The sequence below is a fragment of the Pelodiscus sinensis genome, chromosome 4, assembly GCF_052426305.1.
Source record: "Pelodiscus sinensis isolate ZL-2025 chromosome 4, ASM5242630v1, whole genome shotgun sequence".
In the NCBI taxonomy this organism is placed as follows: Eukaryota; Metazoa; Chordata; order Testudines; family Trionychidae; genus Pelodiscus; species Pelodiscus sinensis.
In genome coordinates this window covers 67,887,896-67,911,452 of record NC_143055.1, presented here as the reverse complement: position 1 = coordinate 67,911,452, position 23,557 = coordinate 67,887,896, and the positions used below count along the sequence as shown (strand labels likewise).

Below are 23,557 nucleotides of genomic sequence, written 5' to 3'. Positions count from 1 at the left end.
AAAATGTTTCTTTGACTCATTCTGAGCAGCAACAGTGGTTTATTTTTTAAATTTTTTTATAAAGAGGGACATTGAGAAATAAAGATCAGAATTTATTTTACTTGCAAAAATCTACAGGAAAAATGAAACAACCGCATGGTCATAGCATTAAGTGTTAAAGTGACAATAAACATATTTTACATAACTAAAGATCTTAACATTGTTTTTCTTTTTTTACTAAAAGGAACTAAAGAACCACTATACTAGATATTTTAACAATATTCTTTTGATCCAAGGCCAGATGAATATTTTCCGTAACAAAAACTCTGAATGTTGTATATGTACATAAGAAACAATGCTATTTAACACTATACACACACACACACACACACACACACACACACACACACATATATAACAACAGAAAGATATATGTGTCTTATGTAACCTTTTATGTGCCTTATAAACTCTCTGCAATATATTTAGAAATGATTTTAATATTACTAAATTAAACTTGAAGAACATATTATTTAAAAAAACAGTTAAAGCAACATAATTCAAGTGTTTGCACTTATATAGGAATTCTAAAACAGGACTAAATTCCAGATTGCCATTCAAATATTAGCAAACGTCAAAATATTATCAGCAGTTTTTCCCAAATATTTCATTTGTATTTAACAGCCATAGGATTTAGACAGGCGCTAATTGAACTTTTGCAACTTTTAGCATGACATACTGAAAAAAAAATGGATGGACTAATACACTGCAAGGAAACTCACAAGGCCCCCCAGTTATGGCAAACCTTGTTATGTGTTCATTACATTCACAATGTTTTCAGGCATTTCTAGAACACGTTTTCATCCACATGTGAAAAGTTCACCTCAAATAGTTGTGCTTAATAGTGCTATAAACCGGTAGAGTAAATTAAATGGCAATGTCTTGAGAAATCCTGTACAATATAAGCTTGCGTTTTTGTCTCCCTGATAAAACTCCGAAGACAAGTGTGGAAAGTGTCTGGTTGGTGATCCACGTCCTCCTTCTCAATTATATTGTCAAATATTGCATTTCAAGGGCCAATGCTTCTCATCACAAAATATCATACCGATTTAATGCCACCCACTGCACTATGAACATGGCGTGATCTGCCAAGCATGCACATCCAATAACTAACTGGCCAATTGATAACTTAGTGGGCACTCAGCTGGGAAGGAAAAGGAAGGCAGCAGTTTTAGACACTGGAGGCTGGGAACAAGCACTGCTGGAGTAGCATGCCATTGGGTTAGTGTTTCGCTCCTGAATTAATATTTAGGCTGAGTTTTGACCGAGAAATTAAAGGAATTAGGGTTGGAACAGAAGCCGTTCAAGGCACTCGATTTACGCGGGCAAGGGAGTGCACCAAAATGCCATCTGCGAGAGGGGTGACTGCCAGCGTGCAGCTATGTCACTCCTACAGTACCCCTAGCGTGGCTTGTCAGAGGACACCCCCCGCTCTCATGCGATGGACCAAGGCAGGCCCCGCTAGCTCAGGTAGTGCTATGTAGGCTGGGGACCTCGGGCGCGCGGGTGTGTGTGTGTGTGTGTGGGGGGGGGGGGGGGATTTACAGATTCTTTTAACCCCTCGTGGTCTGTTATGGGCGAGGTCGTTGCTTGACGCACTCTCTCGGGGTGGCGGTGGGACACTGCGCAGCTTCCCCACCAGCCCCTCCATTGCCCCCGGCCTTTGTCTCCCACCAGCCAGTCCAGCTGGCAAACGCTCCAGCCCGGGGAGCGGGATTTCGCCTGCTGGTTCCCAGGGAACGCCCGCTTTGCTCTCCCCGCAGCCAGGTGCAGCGCAGAGCGGGTGACGCGGGTTCCCCTTGGAAAAGGCGTAGGGCAGGGAGAAGCCAGCCCCGTGCTGCGCGCCCCAGCTCTGAGGGTTGCTCCTTGAAAGCTGCGTTATACGCCCCCCCCCCCCATAGCCTTGCGTCCTCCCCCCGCGGCAGCAATCAGCCTATGGATTGCTCTGGCCATCGCTAGAAGAGACAGACCTCCCCCCCCCCTTCCCCACAAATACCCCTGTCCCAGAGTGAACCCTCCCTCCTTTCCCCCTTTCAGTGGGTCTTGCAAGCGGGCGATCAGCTCTCGTCGGCCCGGAAAGGGTTAACTGCTGCCCCTCCGCCTCCTTCACCTTCCTCGAGCCCCCTGAATGCCACCGCTTTCCTCCAGAGGTCTCATTAGGGAAACCCTAACTGCTATTTTCAACATTTCCTCAATCAAGCGCCTTTAAATAGAGCTCCACAAACAAATTGGCGGCAAAAAGCGTAGATCTTGTCACGAGAGAGCCCAATCCAATATTTCACCCTTGTTTGCTTTGTAATTACTGCCTGGCTTGTGGCTACCTTGCCCCAGTGGAGCAAACTCCCCCCACCCCTCCGCCCTTTAAAATGTGGGATGAACCAGCCTGTTGTGCTACTAAATAAGTGATCTCAGAAATTTAAAACAAAACCCTCCCACATGCAGCCTTCGGGCCATTCACTGCAGTTCTAAGCCAACTGGCCTGCTAGTCAGGCTTGTGAGTTTTCCAAGCCACACTCTCTGCACATACAACATTTTTGCTGCGATTCACAAGCCGGCACGCTGTGCCCTTATAGGTATTTGTACGTGGTTAGTCTTCAGCTTACTGGAATGATTCCCTCTGTCTCTCTGTTAAACTGCTCCTATGATTTGTGATCTTTTCCACAGCTGCTTATTCTTGTTCGACTGTTATACAAAGCCGCTTTAAATCTGCTGCAGGGAGAATAAAACTTAAAGCTGCTTGAATGGATTCCTATAGACTTGTGAGCTAGCCCTGGCCCACTTTAGTTCCTGCCTAACAAGCCCTCTGCATAAATCAGGCATGGAATTTCTGCAGGCAGGGGCAACAATCAACTAGCTAATATCAACAAAAACAGTAGTTAACTCAAATTATATAATAAGCCTTGCATTTAACAGAGAAAAGGCGGCACACTATTAACAAAGTGGGTATATTTACTTTGCTGTGAACTGAAAGAACTTTTATGATAAAGGCAAACAGTACAGCACAAAAGGGAGCTATGACCATAAATCTCTTTTTATGGATTCTCTTTTTGGCAGAAAAACATAATAATTCACAATTTTATGATTCAGCTATAGTGCAGGTACATTTGAAGTTATTTATATAGTGAAGTATGAATAACACACAGCACACACTCTTTCTTACTTATAAGGGACTGAATCCACTTCCATTGAATTCAGTGACAAAACGCTCACTGACAACCATGGGATCAGAGTTGATTCCTATTTAAATATAGTGCACATATCATCACTGTGGGTACACATTTTGAGATTGTCACTTGTCTCATATGAAGCATCCTTTCAAAATTTACACATCTATTATGAAGTTATAATTCTGCAATAATTCTATCAGCTAATCTAAAATGGACGCATTGAATTGTCTCTCTTTTTACACCAGAATTACTGTTTGAGATTAAGCCACCCAATACCATACAAAGATAAGATATTAAGAACATAGTGTCTTCAGTGTCAGAATTTATATGTTCAGAATCTTGTCTACTATAAAACAACCTTAATACTTTACAAAGCTGTTTCATTCACTACTAGCATGTTAGCTTCATTAGCATTCATTATGAATATTTTGATTAATCCTGCTTTCTCTGTGTCTTGCTTTGGTTCCTGTTTACTATCCTAATGCACAATCCTGCATTCCCTGAAGACCCAGGCCACTGATATAAATGAAGAGAATAGCAAGGAACACAGGATGGGGCCTATGGTTTGGAGTTTAATACTGCAGACCTGGGAAATGATTATTTTCCCTAGAATCCTGTAAATAACACACACACAACAGGAAAACCTCCATAATAGATGTGTAAATTTACCAAGTTTTGTAACTGGCAGTTTAGAAAAGCAAAAAGCAGTATTAGTTTATGCAGTTTAGTTTAAGAGATATACTCTTTAAAAGTATATTTCTTTATGGAAGGACTATTCCCACATATTGTTACATAAGAGATGGAAAATTACTTCCCTGTTTTTATATTGTATAGAGTATGCAAATTATTACAAACCCCTCCATTTTTTTTAAAAACATTTCAAACTGACTCAGTGTGTTTTTAGCACTAGTATATGATGGTTATATTTTGGTTTTTTAATCCAATACTGCAAACTGTTATTCACATGTGCAATTATTCTTCCGTTCAATGAATCTCATTAAAGTCAAAGGGATTACTTATCTGAGCAATGATTAATCACATTAATTAGGGACTCAGGATTTAGCTCCTGACACCATGAAAAACTTTTGACTTCAGATGAACTGCTCACAGTGCATAAAATTGAGCATGTCTGTTGTAGTGGAAGTCCAAGACGCAGCACCCATTGATTTCAGTGTTACTCTATTAGGTTTTTATTCATAGTGCAAAAATATATGCACATAACTGTGTCATGCCCAATGCACATGACCAAAAGAGGGTTAAATGTGCGTGGAAAAAATGGGCATATATGCATCAGGCTTTTTTGCATATGCACTTTTAAAAATGTGGGGTCTATAAGGGTATGTGTACACTACAGCGTTATTTCGAAATATCTTATTTCAAAATAGTTAATTTGAAATAAGTTATTTTGAAATAATGCATCTACACACAAAATGCATTTCAAAATAGCATTTGGCTATTTCAAAATAGTGCATCCACACCAAGTGGACGCTGAATAGCATTTAAGGCTGGCCAGAACCAGGTCCGGCAAGACATCAGGTCAGGAATTACTTTGTGTGGCTGCTACCTGAGGCTATCTGAGGTCTGTGCTTAAAGCGACCCCACCCCTGGACAGCCGGTTCTCAGCTTTCCCTGCTTGCTTGCCTACCTTGATGAGGGACAGCAAAGCATTTTGTCTCTGCGTGCTCTGATTGCCCTCACTTGGGACACCCTACCACTCTGCAACATGGAGACAGAGCTGCCCCTGGGCACTCTGGTGCTTCTCTTGGATGCGTTGCTGCGAGCCTGGCTGCACTTTCTGCAGGCTGCCATTTGGGAGGTCCATCGGGGGGCTGTCAGTATCCTGGAGGCCCTGCGGGAGAGCTTCCACCTTGAGGAGCACTAAGAGCCTCTCTGGGGGCTTGTGCCTATTCCTCCCTCTTGTCCTTCCACTTATGCCTCCCTAACCCCCCTTCCTGATGTCAAATAAAGTACATGTATTTTCAGGAACACAAACTCTCTTTATTTAACAAAACTGGGGGGAGGGGGAATGAAACTCTGGTGAGGCTGGGGAAAGGAGGTGGGAGAGGGGAGAAAACACCTGGGAAGAGGGAGCTGGAAGGGGGAAACAAGAGGAAGAAGGGGAGGGGAAGCTCAGGGCTCAGGGTTGGGGGGCTCGCTGGACCAACTTGATTTTCATGCAAACCTGCTCCTGGGTTTACATGTGGCCTTTTGTGGCCAGGCTGGTAGCTATCCTGTGATAGATGGCCGCATTTCTCCATCTAGTGTGGAGATCATGGACATTGGGGGCATCCCCCCCAAACCTGAATAAGGTCCATGATCTCCACCCTGGACCAGGAAGGCACCCGCCTTCTCTGGGGCCTGGCAGGCTCCTGGGAGCTAGCAGACTGCTCCTAGGGAGTGGTGGAGGGCTGGCTGCCAGTGGCTTTCTGGATCATGTTTTGGGGCCACTGGTTCAGGGGCAGTGACTGCTGGCTTTGGGCTGGAAGGCTTGGAGCTGGCACAGGCATTGTGGCCAGAATCAACCCCTTTAAGGGCTCTGGGGAGGGGAGAGGAAGAGGAGTGTTCTTGGTTGAGGCTGGAGTGGCCACCAGGGCACCCTGGGAAGGCTGGAGGCCCCCTATTTCGATATAAGTGTCTACACAGCACTTATTTCGAAATAGCTATTTCGAATTTGGCGTTATTCCTTGTGGAATGAGGTTTACCAAATTTGAAATAAGTGCTCCGGTATTTCGAATTAATTTCGAAATAGTGGTTTGGCTGTGTAGACGCTAGGAAAGTTATTTCAAAATAACGGCTGTTATTTCGAAATAACTTTGCTGTGTAAATATACCCACAGTGTGGAGTAGGGATAACTTTTTACTAAATGGCCAAAAATGTTTTTTTAAATATATGGGCATTTTTAAGTGACTTTTAAAGATTTTTTTTCTCTATAATGTTATGCTGAGTAATGCTGTCAACCACAGCAACTTTCTTCTGAAAGTACCATAATTTCTTTTTATTACTCTGCAAATGCACAAAGATGGAGTGCTGTCCCGAACAGCAAAAGGCACACAACTAGCTTTATATTTTAGATATTCATTGCCATAGGCTGATGTTATTAAAATTAAAAACATGTGTTTTAAGGAATGCAGGTTTTCTGAAGATAAATATTTTTCTGCCTCCTCCTCCCAAAACAATTCAGCTTCTCATGAAACAAATTTTGACTCAGTCATTGAATTGTTTTAAACAGTAGCAAATAATACAATGATGACTTTAATGCTTTAGTTGTTGAAACAACAACTGGATAAACACTTTCAGCTGGGAGCACTTTTCTAATACTTTTGTAGGTAATAGGCTTCCCATTATGTGCTCCTGCATGACTATCAAAGGCTGCACTTGAGGAAGCATTTACCATTCTATCCAAATGTTACAAAGAAGATAACGCAAAAATTGAATGTCAGTGGCTACACTAAGCATTTGTTTCCTTAAGGTTTCCCTCTGCTGCCATCACACCAAGGCAACTCCCATGATGGTAACAATGATGGCAACAGGAGTGCGGACTTGCTGCTCTTCAATCCCTGTGTCTTCCAACTCTGATCATATGTCTGGATGGTATGTTAGCTAAAATATAGGTGGCCATTACTGACTTGCTTATACGAAAAGGCTGTGTCTAGATTGGCAATTTTTTCCGCAAAAGCAACTGCTTTTGCGGAAAAACTTGCCAGCTGTCTACACTGGCACCTTGAATTTCCGCAAGAACACTGACTTCCTACTGTCTGAAATCAGTGCTTCTTGCGGAAATACTATGCTGCTCCCGTTCGGGCAAAAGTCCCTTTTGCCCAAAGCTTTTGCGCAAAAGGGCCAGTGTAGACAGCTCAGATTTGTTTTGCGCAATAAAGCCCTGATCGTGAAAATGGTGATTGGGGCTTTTTTGCACAAAAGCGCGTCTAGATTGGCACGGACGCTTTTCTGCAAAAAGTGCTTTTGTGGAAAAGTGTCCATGCCAATCTAGATGCTCTTTTTCGCAAATGCTTTTAATGGAAAACTTTTCCGTTAAAAGCATTTGCAGAAAATCATGCCAGTCTAGACGTAGCCCAACTGTTTTTAACACTGGAGCTGCCATTTGTGGTAGCCACAGTGGAAATTTTTAATTACAGAAAAAGGCTAGTGTAGACAATCATAGAATTGTAGAACGCTAGAACTAGAAGGGACTGAGAGGTCATCGAGTCCAGTCCCTTGCCCTCATGGGAGGAACCAGTACCATCTAGACCAGTGTTTCTCAACCAGTAGTACGAGTAACCTTGGGGTACTTGAGAGAAGTCTGGGGGGGTATGGCAACAAAACTGAAATTTGGAGAAAACTGAATTTTTGTTTTATGTTTTACAGCATTTTATTAATTTTGTACTTTTTACATCCAAAAATTTCATTGCCCACCTTGCTTCATTGCTACGATTAAGTTGTTTAAACAAATGTGTTGTAATGGTAGAATTTTTGTGTGTGTGTCTGAAAACTATAGATACTGGGGGTACTTATAATTTTTTTTTGGAAAACGGGGTACTTTATAAAAAAAGGTTGAGAAACACTGATCTAGACTATCCATGATAGATGTCTATCCAACCTGCTCTTAAATATCTCCAGTGATGGAGATTCCACAACCTCAATAGGCAATTTATTCTAGTGTTTAACCACCCTGACAGTTAGGAAGTTTTTCCTAATGCCCAACCTAAACCTTCCTTGCTGCAGTTTAAGCCCATTGCTTCTTGTCCTGTCCTCAGAGGTTAAGGAGAACAATTTTTCTCCCTCCTCCTTGTGACACTCTTTTAGATACCTGAAAACTGCTATCATGTCCCCTCTCAGTCTTCTCCTTTCCAGACTAAACAAGCCCAATTCTTTCAGTCTTCCTTCATAGGTCATGTTCTCTCGATCTTTAATCATTCTTGTTGCTCTTCTCTGGACCTTCTCCAATTTCTCCACATCTTTCTTGAAATGTGGTACCCAAAACTGGACACAATACTCCAACTGAGGCCTAATAGACAAGATCAAATACAAATGTAACATTTTTGGAAGGTTTAGACCTCACGAATGAAAATATTTTAATAGTTAAAAGTCAACAAAAAGATCACAAACAAACAAACAAACGTGGATTTAGATGTCCTGTGACAGAGCGGTGACTTCGCAAAGAGTGACCAGTTCTTTGGAAACAAATCTAATCTCAGACATGAAAAACATGTCTTGCAGGATACCTACCATATGTTTTATAGAGTTTGCACTTTTATCTGTCTGTATGTCTGTCCGTCCGTCTGTAAATCCATTTGTTCAAGAGCTCCTCTTAAACGTTAAAAGCTGTGACCACCAAATTTGGTATGCAGTACCCTTTTATAGTAAATGAAAGCAAGAGCAGGGCTTGGTTGTACCAGGACAATGATGCAATTGTTTTGCATTAAATGGAAAGGGAGGGTTGTGAGAGCAGGTACAGTTTAGAGTCCAGACTGACCACAAGGGGCAGTAAGCACAGGGACTGTTATATTCACAAATGACCATAGGGAGGCAACAAGCATTCCAGCCCCGGGGAGCAGCCGCTGGTGAGTAGCATGGCCCTGCTACTTTGGCCTGCCCCAGGGAGAAGCTGCCAGCTGCCGCATGACCCCCCTCCAGCTTGGGCCAACCCCAGGCTGCCATGGCATGTGGCTCACCCCTCTTGGGTTACCCCGGAGGAGCAGCTGCATAGCACCCCTCCATGGGCCAGCCTCACGGAGAAGCCAGCAGGCAGCTTGCATGCCCTCCACCCTGGGATGGCCTTGGGGAGAAGCCAGCTTGTGGGCCCCAGGCCAATCTGGGCTCCAGGCAATTCCGGGTAAGTCTTCTAGTTTATCAATAAAAAAATAATGTGAAGTATTTACAGCAAGCTTATAACCTGTCAAGCAAGACTCATAATGTGAGATGTATGCATAGGTAATACTTAAGGAATAATAGATTTATACTAAAAGTATCCTTTTATGGACCTGGGATAAAAATTGGTCACCAGGAGATAATGTGTCTCCATGCCTCAGGCAGGAGGGAGTTGTCACGCAGGCTTGTTTAGCTGATAATGTACTGCAAGGCACAATTATTTAGGCTTGCTCTATCACACATCTTTCACTAGACAATCGTGAAAGGCAATGGCAAACAACTGAAACCTCTTGAAGGTAAAAAAGGACCTTGACAAGATATGAGCATGTCTCGTCTCAGCAAAGAAACATGAGACTGTTTCAGGACAGCACAGAGAAGGGAGAGGTACCCTGAATCTTTTCAGTAAGGGTGACACCTTGATGTGCAAGGTATTCTCATGAAAAATTGGATCCTGATGTTCAGCCAGCTAGCTCTGCAAGAGACTGACTGTGTGTGTGTGTGTGTGTGTGTGTGTGTGTGTGTGTGTGTGTGTGGGCGGGTGGGGGGTGGCAAAGGAAGATGGGAAGAAACATACTTTATTATATAGGAAAGGTAACTAATGATAAGGGTAGATCCCGTTTGCATTTTATCATTTTGCTTTGCATTTAACCACTCGTTTGTATTGCTCTCTCATTTCTAATTACATCTTTAGTCTTTCTTAAATAAATCTACTTTTGTTTTATTATAAATGCTCAAAAGTGCTCTGTGGTTTGTAGGAGTGGTTTCTTAGGGTATGTCTACACTACCCTCCTAGTTCGAACTAGGAGGGTAATGTATGCATACCGCACTTGCTAATGAAGCCCGGGATTTGAATTTCCCGGGCTTCATTAGCATAAGCGGGGAGCCGCCATTTTTAAATCCCTGCTGCTTCGAACCCCGTGCAGCACGGCTACACGGGGCTCGAACTAGGTAGTTCGGACTAGGGTGCCTATTCCGAACTACCGGTACACCTCGTTTCACGAGGAGTAACGGTAGTTCGGAATAGGAACCTAGTCCGAACTACCTAGTTCGAGCCCCGTGTAGCCGCGCTGCACGGGGTTCGAAGCAGCAGGGATTTAAAAATGTCGGCTCCCCGCTTATGCTAATGAAGCCCGGGAAATTCAAATCCCGGGCTTCATTAGCAAGTGCGGTATGCATACATTACCCTCCTAGTTCGAACTAGGAGGGTAGAGTAGACATACCCTTATAGTAAAACTAGCAAACTAGGACACACTACTTCTTTGGGGGCAGAGGAGCTGGAATTTCTGTGAGTCGCTAGCGGCAGGTGCTGGGTATCACAGGATGATTCTAAGGGACTTGGGGACCGGTGTGCACTGATTGTGAACCTGCAAGGTGAAGACAGTGTTGGGAAAGCCCAGAGCAGAGTGAATGAATGACTGAAAGGCCAGTAGTGTCACAGCTGACACCAAGCCAGGCAAGACTCCCTCAAGTTAGAAGAGGCAATGTTAACAGTATTACAGTCCTGGATACACTTAGAACCACCACAATTCTCCTGCTGAGTTTGCATCCTAATCACCATGCCATGGCAAGAGAGACAATGGATGGTGTGGAAGAATTATTTCAGGATTAGCTGTCATTTCTGAAACGTTGGCCTCATTCTGCTGTTGGTAAGGACTGGATCGTAGTCCCATTGGACACTTGTCACTGACTTCAGTGAAACCAGGATAAAGCCCAAAGTGTGTTACTTCCTACTTGATGGGTCTCATGAGAATAAACTAATTAGCATTTGCACAATGCATTGGAAATGTAAGTCATGATGTCATTGTTAAGTATTATAACTTAGCAACTTTGTAGGAAAATCAGCAATGAAAGTGACTGGAAATACAATTGCCATGCTGAGAGAAATGCCATAAGTAAAACAGTATACATAGCAGAAAGTAAGCCAAGTTTCAACAAACATTTCAGTTGCATTGTGATATGTGTGTGATAACACAAGTAAGAATTTGAAAAACAATTAAGATAATTTTAAATTTGACAGTGTCTCTTTAAGAAAGTAAACCAACAGCTCAACAATAAGTCAACAGTAAACCATTACTAGTGACCAAGTAATGACTAATTTTCTTTCTCCAGAATGATAAGAATGTCTCAAAGACAGGAATGAAGACAGTGTCATCCTTTTATCAATCATAGGAACTTAATTGGGTATGATATGCTCATCTAAGTCCAATAGATCTATTTGTTTTTTAATGTTTCATTTATTTCCAACATTTCTGTGATTCATAAAGAAGAGCACTTCAAAAAGATTAGAGCACAACTCTAGCAATGTCTGTAAAATCCATAAGAAACAGCCTGCGTCACTGAAATCAATGTAAATTTTCCCTTCAGATCAAGGTACAGCAGCATCAGACAATGGGGTATAATGAAAACAAAAAGCTAAGGTTAAATTTTGGAGGACAAGCTTTGTGTTTATGCTTCAAGCAAACATAAATGCCATTTTTATTTTCTTTATAATAAAATATATAAGGAGGGTGAGATGATCAGTGTTGGAAAGAACCACACTTCTGAAATACAGTAATAAAACTAAATTAACAAATAACACACATTTAATTGTTACTGTCAATTAGACACTTCCCAGGAAGATGCACTCTGTAAACAGAAAGTTAGAAAAGTTCTTTTTGTAAATTAAAAATGCTGTAATTAAAATTATTATTAAACTAGATTAAATAAAATGGAAAAATTCTTTCAAGTTTTAGAGTCAACAACTCTTTCTGTGTCTTTGTGCTTTTCTGTGCTCCATGTACTCTGTGCTGTTTACCCAAGGATTATCTTGTTTATGTTATGGTTATTATACTTCATAGAATCTAATCAAGGGAATATTTCTCTTTTTATGACAACGTGAATGTTGAATTGCTTAGTTGATTTTATACAACATTCTTGGATTTGAGATAATATGATATATTTAATAAAGTGTTTATAAAAGAAGATATAATAGTTGATCAGATCTGAGGCAGTTGTAATAACAAAGCCATCCTTAATCTCAGTGTTATGTACTGTACTTTATTATTTACAATACCGTACTTTCTAAATTACTTCATAGATTTGAAATTTGCCTACTGAGGAATCAGTCTTATAGGAACTAAGGAACTCTCTTCCTAAATATTTTTGTGTTACTTGTTCTCTCACAAATCATAATTTATAGCTTAGATTCAAACACAAAAAATGCCTCCCCTACACACACACAGAGCAATATATCCATTCTTCAAGAGGTTTTGGTGAAGATTAATATAACTTTTAATTTCCAATGGAACATTTGCAATGTTTTAAGCTAAAATATTATCTAAAAGGTAAAATATGTAATTAATATGATGCATGATGAAATGGCTTAAACTGGGTGTTTAATAACTGAGTGTGAGACTGAAATGGTTTAAGTAGGAGTGAATAGCTCATGAGAACATTAATAGGGAATGGCTGTTCCGTTGAACTGGTTGTCAGTTCAAATCCGCAGCAAGTTCTCATCGTGTTCAGTGGGCAGAGCATATTCCTCCAGTTTTGCATCAGACTGCTGAAACGTTCTGGAGAGAACCTTTCTAGTAACCTATCTGCAAACCAGTTCTGGAGACAAAATATACAGGTCAGTGCTAGTTTCTTCTTATGTTGCACTAAATTTTATAGGGGCTGCTTACCTCTTATGCATCCTCTATTTGCTACTGTATGGAAAAGACAGAAGGGAGAATGCTGGATATGTAAATACTACAAACACCGAACTTGCAAATTGACTGCTAAACCTTTGGGACTCTGGTATTTAGTTCAACTTCACACAAGAAGTTACTGTTCGTCTATAAAATAACAAATGGTCTGCTAGCACATTATAGACTAACAAAACATGTAGATGGTATCATTAGCTTTCGTGGGCACAGCCCACTTCTTCAGATGACTGGAGTTTTGAGTTTAGGATATGCAGACCCAAAATAAATAGGACAGAAGGAGGAGAGGGGAGGAAAGAAAAGGAGGGGGTGGGAGACAGGGAGTTAGAGGGAATCAGTAAGTATCTGAAGATTTGGTAGTTAAAAGGAAGCAGGTAAGAATCAAACTGAATTGACAGTATCCTTCCTGACATAGGAGTCTACACAAAGAGCTCTTTGTATCTTCAACGACTATTAAGTTGATCGTGCCCCGACCATTCTTTATCACAAATGAGTCCACTAGCATGTGAATTGAATTTGCAGATGAACTCTAATTCCAATGTTTCTCTGTGTATCTGGCTAGTAGAACTAGTTTGTGGCAAGACAGCCACTTGAACATCTTTTAAACAGTGATTAGGAAGATTAAAGTGTTTCCCAATAGGTTTCTGTATGTTTCCTTTATGTATATCTGATTTGTGTCCATTGATTCTTTCCTGCAGAGACTTTCCAGTTTGTCCAATATATATAGCAGTGGGGCATTGCTGGCATTTGATGGCATAGATCAAACTACTGGATGTGCAATACCATCTACATGTTTTGTTAGTCTATAAAATGCTACCAGACCATTTGTTGTTTTTTCTGTACAGACTAACTCGGCTACCTCCTCCCCCAGAAGCTTCTGTTTTTCTATAGTGACTGCTGATTTGGGTTTGCAGCTCTTTTGGTCCGGGGAGGGCGGGGGAAGAAGGAGGGGCTCTGACTCACAGTCAGGGGCCACACAAAAGTGAGAAGCAAAACGAAACCAAACCGAACCAAACAAAACAAAACAAAAAAAAACCAACCCTCACTGATAACTGAGAAGAAAAGATACTTCCCACAAGCCCCTCACACCCCAGAGCATAGGGGGCCCAGGCTAGTAGATTTTGTGGGCCTCCAGGCTCTGAGGTGGGGCCAAAATGAGAGGTTCAGAGTGTTGTAGAAGGCTGCTGGGAAGTAGGCTTAGGGTGTGGGGTCTAGGCAGGAGTGAGGGTGCATGACTGTGTTGGGGGTTGGTGGGTCTGGGAGGGTGGTTGTGTGCAGGAGCAGGCTGGAGGTGGGAGGGCTGGAGGGGAGGGAGGGTGCAGGAGTGCAGTGGGATATGGGATCTGGATGGGAGGGGGTGCAGGAGTGGGCTGGGGATTGGGGTGGGGAGTCAGGGTAGGAGGTGGGTCTGGGAGGGTGGTAGTGTGCAGGAGCAGGCTGTGGTGGCTAATGATGTACAGTATGCAACGATGTAATGATGAAGTTTAGGTGTGCTCCTGGATGTTTCATTGACACTGTGATCTCACCTAGAAGCATCATCTAATAATTTCTCCCAACACCAGTTCATGAGGAGGTGCTGCCACAGCCTCGCCAATGATGAGCTGACCCCACCCATGCACACTTTTGTCATCTGCCATCTGAGCTATAGAGAGGCAACATACCTGGGAATCAGGCAAGTTCTGGGTGTCAACTTCCAGGGAATGCTGCCTGCTTGTTTTGTTCTTTGTTTTGCTTAGCCAATTTGGGAAGTGTCAAAATATTTTCCCTCACCTGGGTGGCAAAATGCCTTGGGCTTGCCTATGTAGATACAAAGGCTTGCTTAGGAAGCTCCAACAAGAGGTGGAATGGAGCTGGAACAGTCTACATCAGATGTGCACCTTAGGCCAGGTTGGTGGGGGGCTTTTTGGTAGCATGTAGCCCATTCAGGATTACATGACTGAGTTGAACTGGTACAGAATGCTGCAGCACATCTTCTCAGCAATTTGGGATATCATGAGCACATCACATTTGCCTTTTGTTCCCTATGGGCGCATCCACACAGAAGGTCAAAAGTCAAATTACTCTGTGTAACTTCAGCTAGGTCAATTGCATAGCTTAAGTTGAAATAGCTTAATTTGTCCTTTGGCTCTGTCTATACAGCAAGAAGTTGAAGGGAGAACACGCTTCCTTTGACTTCCCTTATTCCTTGTGAGATAGGTTTACCATGAGTTGGAGTAAGAAGTCCTCCAGCTCAACATTATTTTGAAATAATGGCTTGCTGTATAGACACACTCTTTATTTCGGAATAACATGAGTTATTCTGAAATAATGCTGTGTACACGTACCCTACGATGGCTTCCCATAAACTATTAAGCCAAAATTCAGGGTTTATGTTCTAATCTTCAAGTTGCTCATTAGCCTGGGTACAGGATACTTAAAGACTGAATAAAGTTTCACGATGAATACTTCAGTAAACAACTTTGCTCCTCAGGCATATTGGAAATTTCTGATAAGAGGGCATAACCCATCTATGAAGGAGACAGAGCTATGTTGAGGATAGGTCGGAGAGTGCAGGATGATCACAAATGTCACCATCTTTCACTCCAAGTGCAAGGCACACTTCCTTGACTTTGTCTTCTGTAGCAGAAACATATAGCAGTGTGTACATATAAAAATGAAAAACAATACTCTCAATTGCCCTATCAACAAAACATTGTGCTTCACACACAATTCTATTTCTGGAGCAAGTATGAGAGAGGATGAGCCATACTAGAGATGTGAAATCCTGTTTAACCCCATTGTGTTTAACCGGTTAACAGCTGCTACTCCAGCCTCACTGGGTTATCAGTTAATTGGTTACCAGTAAGCATCATCCAGTAACGTGACTGATTTTAGTCAGGTCACTTAATACATCCTGGAAGATGCTCAGAGGTCTGTATAAAGCCCAAGTATCATAGAACAGAACAGAAATCAGTGCATTCCTATTGCATTCCTGATAGCATAAGCCCACTTCTCCTGCATATTTGCATTCACAAGTTTCACTAGTAAATGATGTAACTATGAGCAGTATGGCTACGTCTACGTCTATCCCGCGTCTTAACAGCCAGCCCATTATTTCGAAATATAACGGGCTCGCTATTCCGACATCCCTGTAAACCTCATTCCACAAACACTTATTTGAAATAAGTGTTATGTAGACAGCGCTAAATTACAAAATAAGATATTTTGAAATTGACTTGAAATAAGCTACACAATTTGCATAGCTTATTTTGAGCTATGGGTGTAGTATAGATGCTCCTTATGAGAATAACCATGTTCCAGTGGTGAGGCTGATAGCTGAGACTTGCACTATCCATATTCAGCTCCCAGATCTGCTACAGAGTTGCTGTGTGACCTTAAGTAAGTCAGTTAGGCACCTAAATACCTTTTGAAGGCCTGGGCCTTAGTCTCTCTCTGCTTCAGTTTCCTATCTGCAAAATGGAGATATTAGTACCCCTAGCTACCAATAGTATTGTGAGGCAAGTCTAGAGTGGTGAGGGCCATATAAGGACCATTTCACACTCTTTAAAAAACAAAGGAAAACCCCCATAAAATTGAGAACACCTTTATACTGAGCTTCACCTTGTACTTGCAAAAACATTTGGTTACAATTAGAGATGATGGGTCAAACCAGACCTGTTTATCCAAACCTTTGTGAACTTTGGTGGTTCAGATAAAATGAGCCCCAGACCTGAAGTAGCTTAGGGTTTTGGTTTTGCAAAATCAAACCTCCACCCACAAGGTTTTCCTAAACCAAAACCATCCCAGTTTTGTCCATCTCTAGTTGCAGTGCAACTCAAATTTTGTATTTTTCAGTCCCCCCCCCAAGAAAAAATATGAACACATTAGAAGTCAGACTGATTTTGTGAGGTTGACTTGAGGTCAGTGAAAAATTGATAGCAACTTTTGAGATGAAAAAATCATCAAAGCTAAAGGAAGCTTCCCAGAGTGGGATTTAATAGCAGCTATCATATTGCCTTCAATGCCTTGTCCATTTCTTGTGCAGCTGTTTTATTTTAAAAGATTTCAACCCTCACCCCACATGTACGGTTCTATACACTGACCTAAGTACACAAATCCAAGTACTTTGGTCATTCTTGATAACTATAAACCCTTCAGTGAACTACCAGAAAGGTAGTTCAAATGAAATAGTGAAATTCAATATAGCGTTTAACTAAGTCACTGTCTAAGGTTAAGCCCAAAAAAACAATCAGCAACACTGGACGGAAAGGCAAATATATATTAATTAATTGGAACCTCAGTGCCAGATATATAGCTTTCCCTGATTTCTGTCAAGTAACCATAAGAATAGTTCAGCGTGAATCAAGCAAATGTACCTAACCAAATGCAGAAGGCTAGGTTTGTGCTATGAACTTTGTAAAATCTCACCCAAAGTACTTTAATACTCTCCCAATAGTTTGTCCAAAAATCAATAAATTCTTTAGCATCTAATCAAGCAATGATTAATACATTTCACACAGTTATTTGGCACATTGAATATTTACAGTAAGGTCATACACAATATAATTAATTCTCCCCAAATAATTAATATTAATATGTTAGTTCAGGAGTTAGAAACTAGTTTAACTCTGATTTACACTCCTGGAAAGGAGGTCAAAAGCAGGATTTCACTGTGTTAAACAGCCCTAATTGGAATGCATTCTTCTCATATACAGATTTTAATAATTAAAATAACCTTTGACAGCTAAAAGTGCAGTCATGCTCCCCCTGAAGTCAATGGGAATTTTGCTATTGACACCAGTAGAGGACTCTGTTAGAGGGATGGAACCGAAGCTTCTTATTTATGTCTTTCTTTCCCATCCCCAATATCCTGTCTCTCTTGTATAGCACTTAGATCCAAGGCATTACTGGTTCAAGATACTGTGATCCTCAACCTCCAAACGTTTCTGTGATCCACAACCTCCTATGGCCCAGAGCAGAATGCTGTGCAAAGGGGTGTAAAGCTCCATTATGATTGTTCAGAGGGCTGGATAACAGCAGAATTAGCAGCTAGGGTTAGAGCCATTACTGAATGAATCCTTCCTGGACTTCCACCAGGCTCTTGCCGGGTCCAAACAATCAAAGTATTCTGCCAATTTATTTCTCATCCCAAAGGCTATGTCTACACAGCACAGTTATTTCAGAATTGCTGTGTAGACTCTAGCACAGTTTTTTCAGAATAACGGAAGTTATTCCAAAATTAGTTTGCTGTATAGACACACCCTTAGGGTGCTTGGCAGTGCACATCCTGGCCTCCTTTGGTCCATCTGCACCATTAGCTGAGACACTCTGATTTAGAAGATCAGAAATCTGTGAACATGATGTTCTGATTTATAGCTATCAGAAACCTGGCGCAGAAATCCTAAGGGTGCACTTCCTTAGCATTGTTTTTAATAGATGTGTGGGACAAAACAACCAGTTAGCAATAACCAGAACAAAACAGTATTCAGAGATTACGTATACAACCTCTGGGTAAAAGAATCTCCTAATGCAGTGTTTCCCAATTGGTGCTCCGGGGAACCCTGGGGTTCCGCGGAGCAAAACTAGGGGTTCCGCATGGAGCCGCCACTCCCCCGCCCCCTCTGAAAAAGAGAGAGAGAGCCAGCTAGCCAGCAGAGGCATGGGCGGCGAGTTGTGTGGGCTCGTGGTGCTCATGCTCCAGCAATATTTGGAGCGGGAGCAGGTCCCGACCCCCCCCCCACACGAACTCCCACCCCGGCCCCAGAGCATCTCTCCCCTGTCCCGGTCCCGTCCCTGCCATGCGCAACCTTCACTGAGCTCCCCCTTGCTGGCCACTACTGCCCTGCACAGCGTGCTCAAACCAGTGGATGGGGAGACACCCGGACGTGACGTAACATCATGGCCCGGGATTTTAAATCTGCTGGGCGCTGTGTTGCGCCGCATGGCCGAGTTGCAGGTTTGGAGTCCAGGGACAGAGCACAGACTCCGGCCCCACAAAGTGGAAGGCAGAAGGTACGGGAGAGGGAGGGAAGGGGCTTGTGCAGAAGGAAAGGGGGGAAGGGCTGGGAGAGGAAAGTGCTTGTGCAGAGGTGGAGGGGAAGGGGAAGGCACCAAAGAGACAGGGGTGGAGGAGAGACAAATGCCAGGGGGCCAAGTGCAGACAATGAGGAAAAAGGCAGGAGGGGAGGTGTCAGTGGGAGGGGGACAGGGTGATGCTGGGAGGGGACAGGGTAAGGGCATTGGGGGCTAGCAGGGTGAGGGGAGGTGCTGGGAGAAGGCTTGAAAGGAGGGGTGGGCATGAGGAAGGCCGGGATGGAGCAAGTCATGTGAGAGGGCACAGGGGCATGAGAGGAATGGGGGCAGAGGATGGTGAGGGGTGGGCATCAGGGAAAAAGGGGGCAGGGGAAGTGAGGGAAGGGGGAGGCACCAGGAGGGTGCAGGGATAAGGGAAGATGCAGGTGCCAAGAGATTCTGGGGTTGAAGCAGAAGGGCAGACACCTGCAGTGGAGGGACCACCATCAGAGGAGAGACGCAGGGCACGTTTGTAGAGGGAGGTGTTAGAAGAGGGGATGAGGAGGGGTAGCTCACATGATCAGAGTGGGGCTACTGGAGGAGTGGACAGGGAAGAGAGAAGGGCTGGTGGAGGGGGGGAAGGTTGCAGGAGGGCTGAGGACAGTGAGAAGAGCAGGAGTCAGGACAGCAGAGGAGGGTGAGGAGTGGGAGGGCATCAGGCACCAAGGGAGCTGATGGAGCAAGGGGAGGAGACATGGCAGCAGAGGGAAAAGGTAGAGGTTTAAAAATATTTATTAATAACTTGGGTGCCACATCCAAACAAGCCACATGAACTCAGTACTGGTGCACAACACAAAATTCATTTTGCTCATGTGAGGAAACTCTTAGGCTATGTCTACACTGGTTGTTTCTTGTGCAAGAACATCTTGTGCAAGAGTTCTTGTGCAAGAACACATCCACACTACCATGTGCAAGCTGTGCTTTTGCACAAGAGCATCTATGGCAGTGTGGACGCTCTCTTGCCCAAGAAAGTGCCAATGGCCATTTTAGCCATAGGGCTTTCTTGCACAAGAAATTCATGTTGCCTGTCTACACTGGCCTCTTCCGCAAGAATAGTTGCGCAAAAGGACTTATTCCTGAATGGGAGCATCGTAATTCTTGTGGAAGAAGCCCTGATTTCATACATGAGACCGACAGTGTACTTGCACAAGACCACACGGCCAGTGTAGACAGGCAGCAAATTTTTGTGCAAGAGCGGCCGCTTTGGCGCAAGATCATGCCAGTGTAGACACAGCCAAAGGGAGGGAGGAAGGCAGAGGCAGGGAATCAACACTGGCTCAGCATGTCTGCATGATTTGGGGGAAGTTGCAGGAAAATTGAGCTCTTCTGGGTTGCATAGTGGAGAGGTCTGGGGAGCTGGGCTGGGTTGGGCTGGACTGTGGAGTGGGGTGTATGTGCGTGTGGAGCTCAGAGCTCAGTTTGGCTGCAGGAGGAGGGAGGTGCCGGAAACCGGGGCTAGACTCAAGGGGAGTGAGGGGCAGGGAATTGGCTCTTGGCTCAGCAGTTTTGTGGGGCTTGGAGGAAGTGCAGGGAAACGGGGCTCAGCTGTGCTGTGGGGAAGGCATGCAGGGAACCAGTGCAGGGCTCAGCTGGGCTGAGGTGGATGGGGGAGAGCATACAGAACAGACAGGTAGCTCATCTGGGCTGTGAGGGGCTGCAGGGGACTGGTGCTGCACTCCCTTGGATTGTGGGGGATGGTTTTGGAGGAGGTGCAGAGAACCAGCAGGGGTGGGCAGCTCAGTTGGGTTTCAGGGGATAGGAAGCCTAGTGGGGATGGGGGATGGGAGGTGGGGAAAACCAGGAGCCCTGAAGTGACCTCCCCTGGACCAAAAATTCCTCATCTGGGACCAGTCAGGTCCAGAGGGTGCCAGATCAGGGAGGCTCCTTGCACTCTTCCTCGTAGCCAGACACCCTATCCCCAATCTGCTCCTGCTCCCTCCCCCTGGCCAGACACCCTACATCCAGCCTGCTTCTGCACCCTACCTACCACTCAAACCTTGCCCCCTTCCGCCCCCCACCTCCTTCCCAGATCCTGCACTCCATCCCTATCCTGCTCCTTAGCAGCCCTGCCATCCACCCTAGCACCTAGTACTGCCCTGGCCCCAGCACCTTGCCTCACACCCCAAGACTCAGCACCACCCTGGCCCTGGCCCCAGCACCCTGCCATCCATGCTAGCACCCAGCAGCACCCTGTTCCTTGTCCCAGCACCCTGCCAGTCATCCTAGTGCCCAGCAGGACCACGTCCCTGACCCCAGCACCCTGCCACCTGCCTGCCCCAGCACCTTGCCCCAGCACCCTGTCACCTGAGCCAACATCCTTCCACCCAACAGCACCCTCTCCCCAGCCCCAGCACCCACTAGCACTCTGTCCCCTACCCCCACCAGCACATCTAGGACCACATTAGTGAGGCTTGGGGTTTTTTGGAGGGTTTTTGTTTTGTTTTCTGCATCTCACTTGCGTGGCCCCAACTGACTTTTCTGTGGGTCAGTGACCTTTGACTCAAAACAGGTTCCTCACCCCCCTCATATATAAAGACAACGCTAAAACCTTTTGAGTTTGACATATTTTATTTAAAAATGAAGCCTGGCCAACAAGACCCCAGTTGGGATCAAACACTCCTGCACCACCTGACCCCAAATCTGAGCCTATCATACACTGGAACCTCCTGTCCTGAGCCTCTTACATCCCCACACTCCTGCATCCCCACATCCTCAGTCTTCTGCCACAACATTCCTCCACCATCCACACATGACAAATCTGTGTCCTGAGTCCATCATACTCACAACCTTCTTGCCCTGAGTCCCTCACATATCCAGCCCAAACTCCTGCACCCTCACATCCACAAGCCCTGGCTTGCTCAGCACCCCAACCTTCCACCTGAACCCAACACTCCCCAGCCTGGAGCCCCCTCCCCAAGCCAACAGCCCCTTCTCCTGCATCCAAATTCCCTCCCGGAGCTTGTACTTCTCACCCCTTCCCACACCCAAATACCTCATTCCCACCCCACACCTCACTCTCACTAAGCTGAGACAGGTATAAGGGCTGGGGATAGCAAGTGATGGAGAGGAGGGGAACAGAGCAAATGAGGCCTCATGGAAGAGAGGTGGGGGGGGTCTCGGGGAAGGAATGTGATTTTCATGAATTGGTGGGTCCCTGTCTCCTCCCGCCCCCCTCCCTTTTTTGTTTGTTTGTTTGTTTTGTTTGACAAACCTAGGGGTTCCTTGAAATTCCGAAAAGCTGAAAAGGGTTCCTTGGCCAAATAAAATTGGGAAACACTGTCCTAATGGATAAAGGTAAGTCACATCGCTTTACTGTAATGAAATGCACAGATTTCACTCCCAGTAATCTACAGTTCTATTATCCTAAAGGGTTGGGATGGTTCTGAAACCTGCAGATGAATGGAGTTGCAGTGTTTTACACCTTTTATTCATAAAGAAACATATGAGAATAATATTATGTTTGTCTCCCTAAAGTGGAAAATAAAAGAAGACATTTGTCTGACACTTTAGTAGTATCTGGTTATTTAAATCTACAGTATGGTTGTAGAGAGGAGGGGGGAAACCACTAATAGGTAAGGTTAAGCTATAATAACCAGAACCACATTCTTAAAATCCTCTTAGCATTTTTTAGATCTATAATTATGATTTCTTAATTCTAAACAACCTGTTCCTGAAGAATCAGTGCTTTTCAGATATTTTTTTCTTAAACCAATTCACAAAATGTACTGATTATTCTCTCAAAATACTTTAAAACTAGTTGGTATATGGGCACACTGAAATTTAATTAGTGTAACTGTTTAGTAGCACTACAATGTAGAGCAGGGCCTATCGGTAGTTTTTTTATTACACACATCAAAGCTCTTCTGTGCTATGCAATTATAAAATCATGATCAAATCTCATGAATGTCTGTTTTGGAATGTACTCTCAGCTAATATTTATAATATTTTAAATTGGCTAACCAGATATTATTTGAAAACTGATAAAAATATTCACCCCTGAGCTGAGACCTACTAGGTCAAATTTCAGCCTGGAGTGCACTTTTACAACCAGTTCATTAGGGCTTTAATGATAGAAACACTGCCATAACCTTAAAAATCCATATATAATGAGTCTATAATACAGACTACTCCCTGTCAAATGAGATGGAAAGGAGACTGGTATCTGGAAGGCAAGATACAACCATTCACTTAGTTTGCATCAAACCTTCGGGAGACACTCACAGTACAACAGTTTGTCAAATTAACACAAATTGCTTTTATTTAATTTGTGGTAAGTACAATCAGAGTTGAAATCATTGTAATAAATGTGTTTCTAATCAAAAGGTTTGATCTTGCAGCCATTCCTTATTGGAGAAAGTCCCAATAGCCTTAGTATGGTTTTAAATACAGGCAGTCCCCGGGTTACGTACAAGATAGGGACTATAGGTTTGTTCTTAAGTTGAATTTGTATGTAAGTCGGAACTGGCTCCAGATTCAGCTGCTGTCACTGAAACTGACCAGGGGCTGACTACAGGAAGCCGGAGGCAAAGTTGCTCTGCCCCCAGCTTCCTGGAATCAGCCTGATCAGTTTCAACAGCTGCTGAATCTGGAGCCTGGGACAGAACAGCTGGGGCGCTGCCCAGTAGGTTCCCACAGGACCAACCCAACAGCACCCCAGCTGCTCTACCTGAGGCGTCCCGCGACAAAAGCCTGGTCTGCTGGGGGGGACGCACTAGCTGCGCCCCCTTCCCCCAGCAGACCAGGGAGACCAGA

General features: G+C 43.9%; 1 long non-coding RNA gene across 1 annotated transcript in view; it reads left to right on the top strand.

Moving 5' to 3' along the window:
- The first annotated feature begins 12,522 nt into the window (after nt 1-12,522).
- The window catches only part of LOC142829625 (uncharacterized), a 33,446-nt gene continuing 22,411 nt past the window's right edge, over nt 12,523-23,557 (top strand). The window contains exons 1-2 of the long non-coding RNA XR_012904241.2: nt 12,523-12,681; nt 22,021-22,099. This is a non-coding gene — a long non-coding RNA (uncharacterized LOC142829625). The remainder of the gene's footprint in view (nt 12,682-22,020; nt 22,100-23,557) is intronic.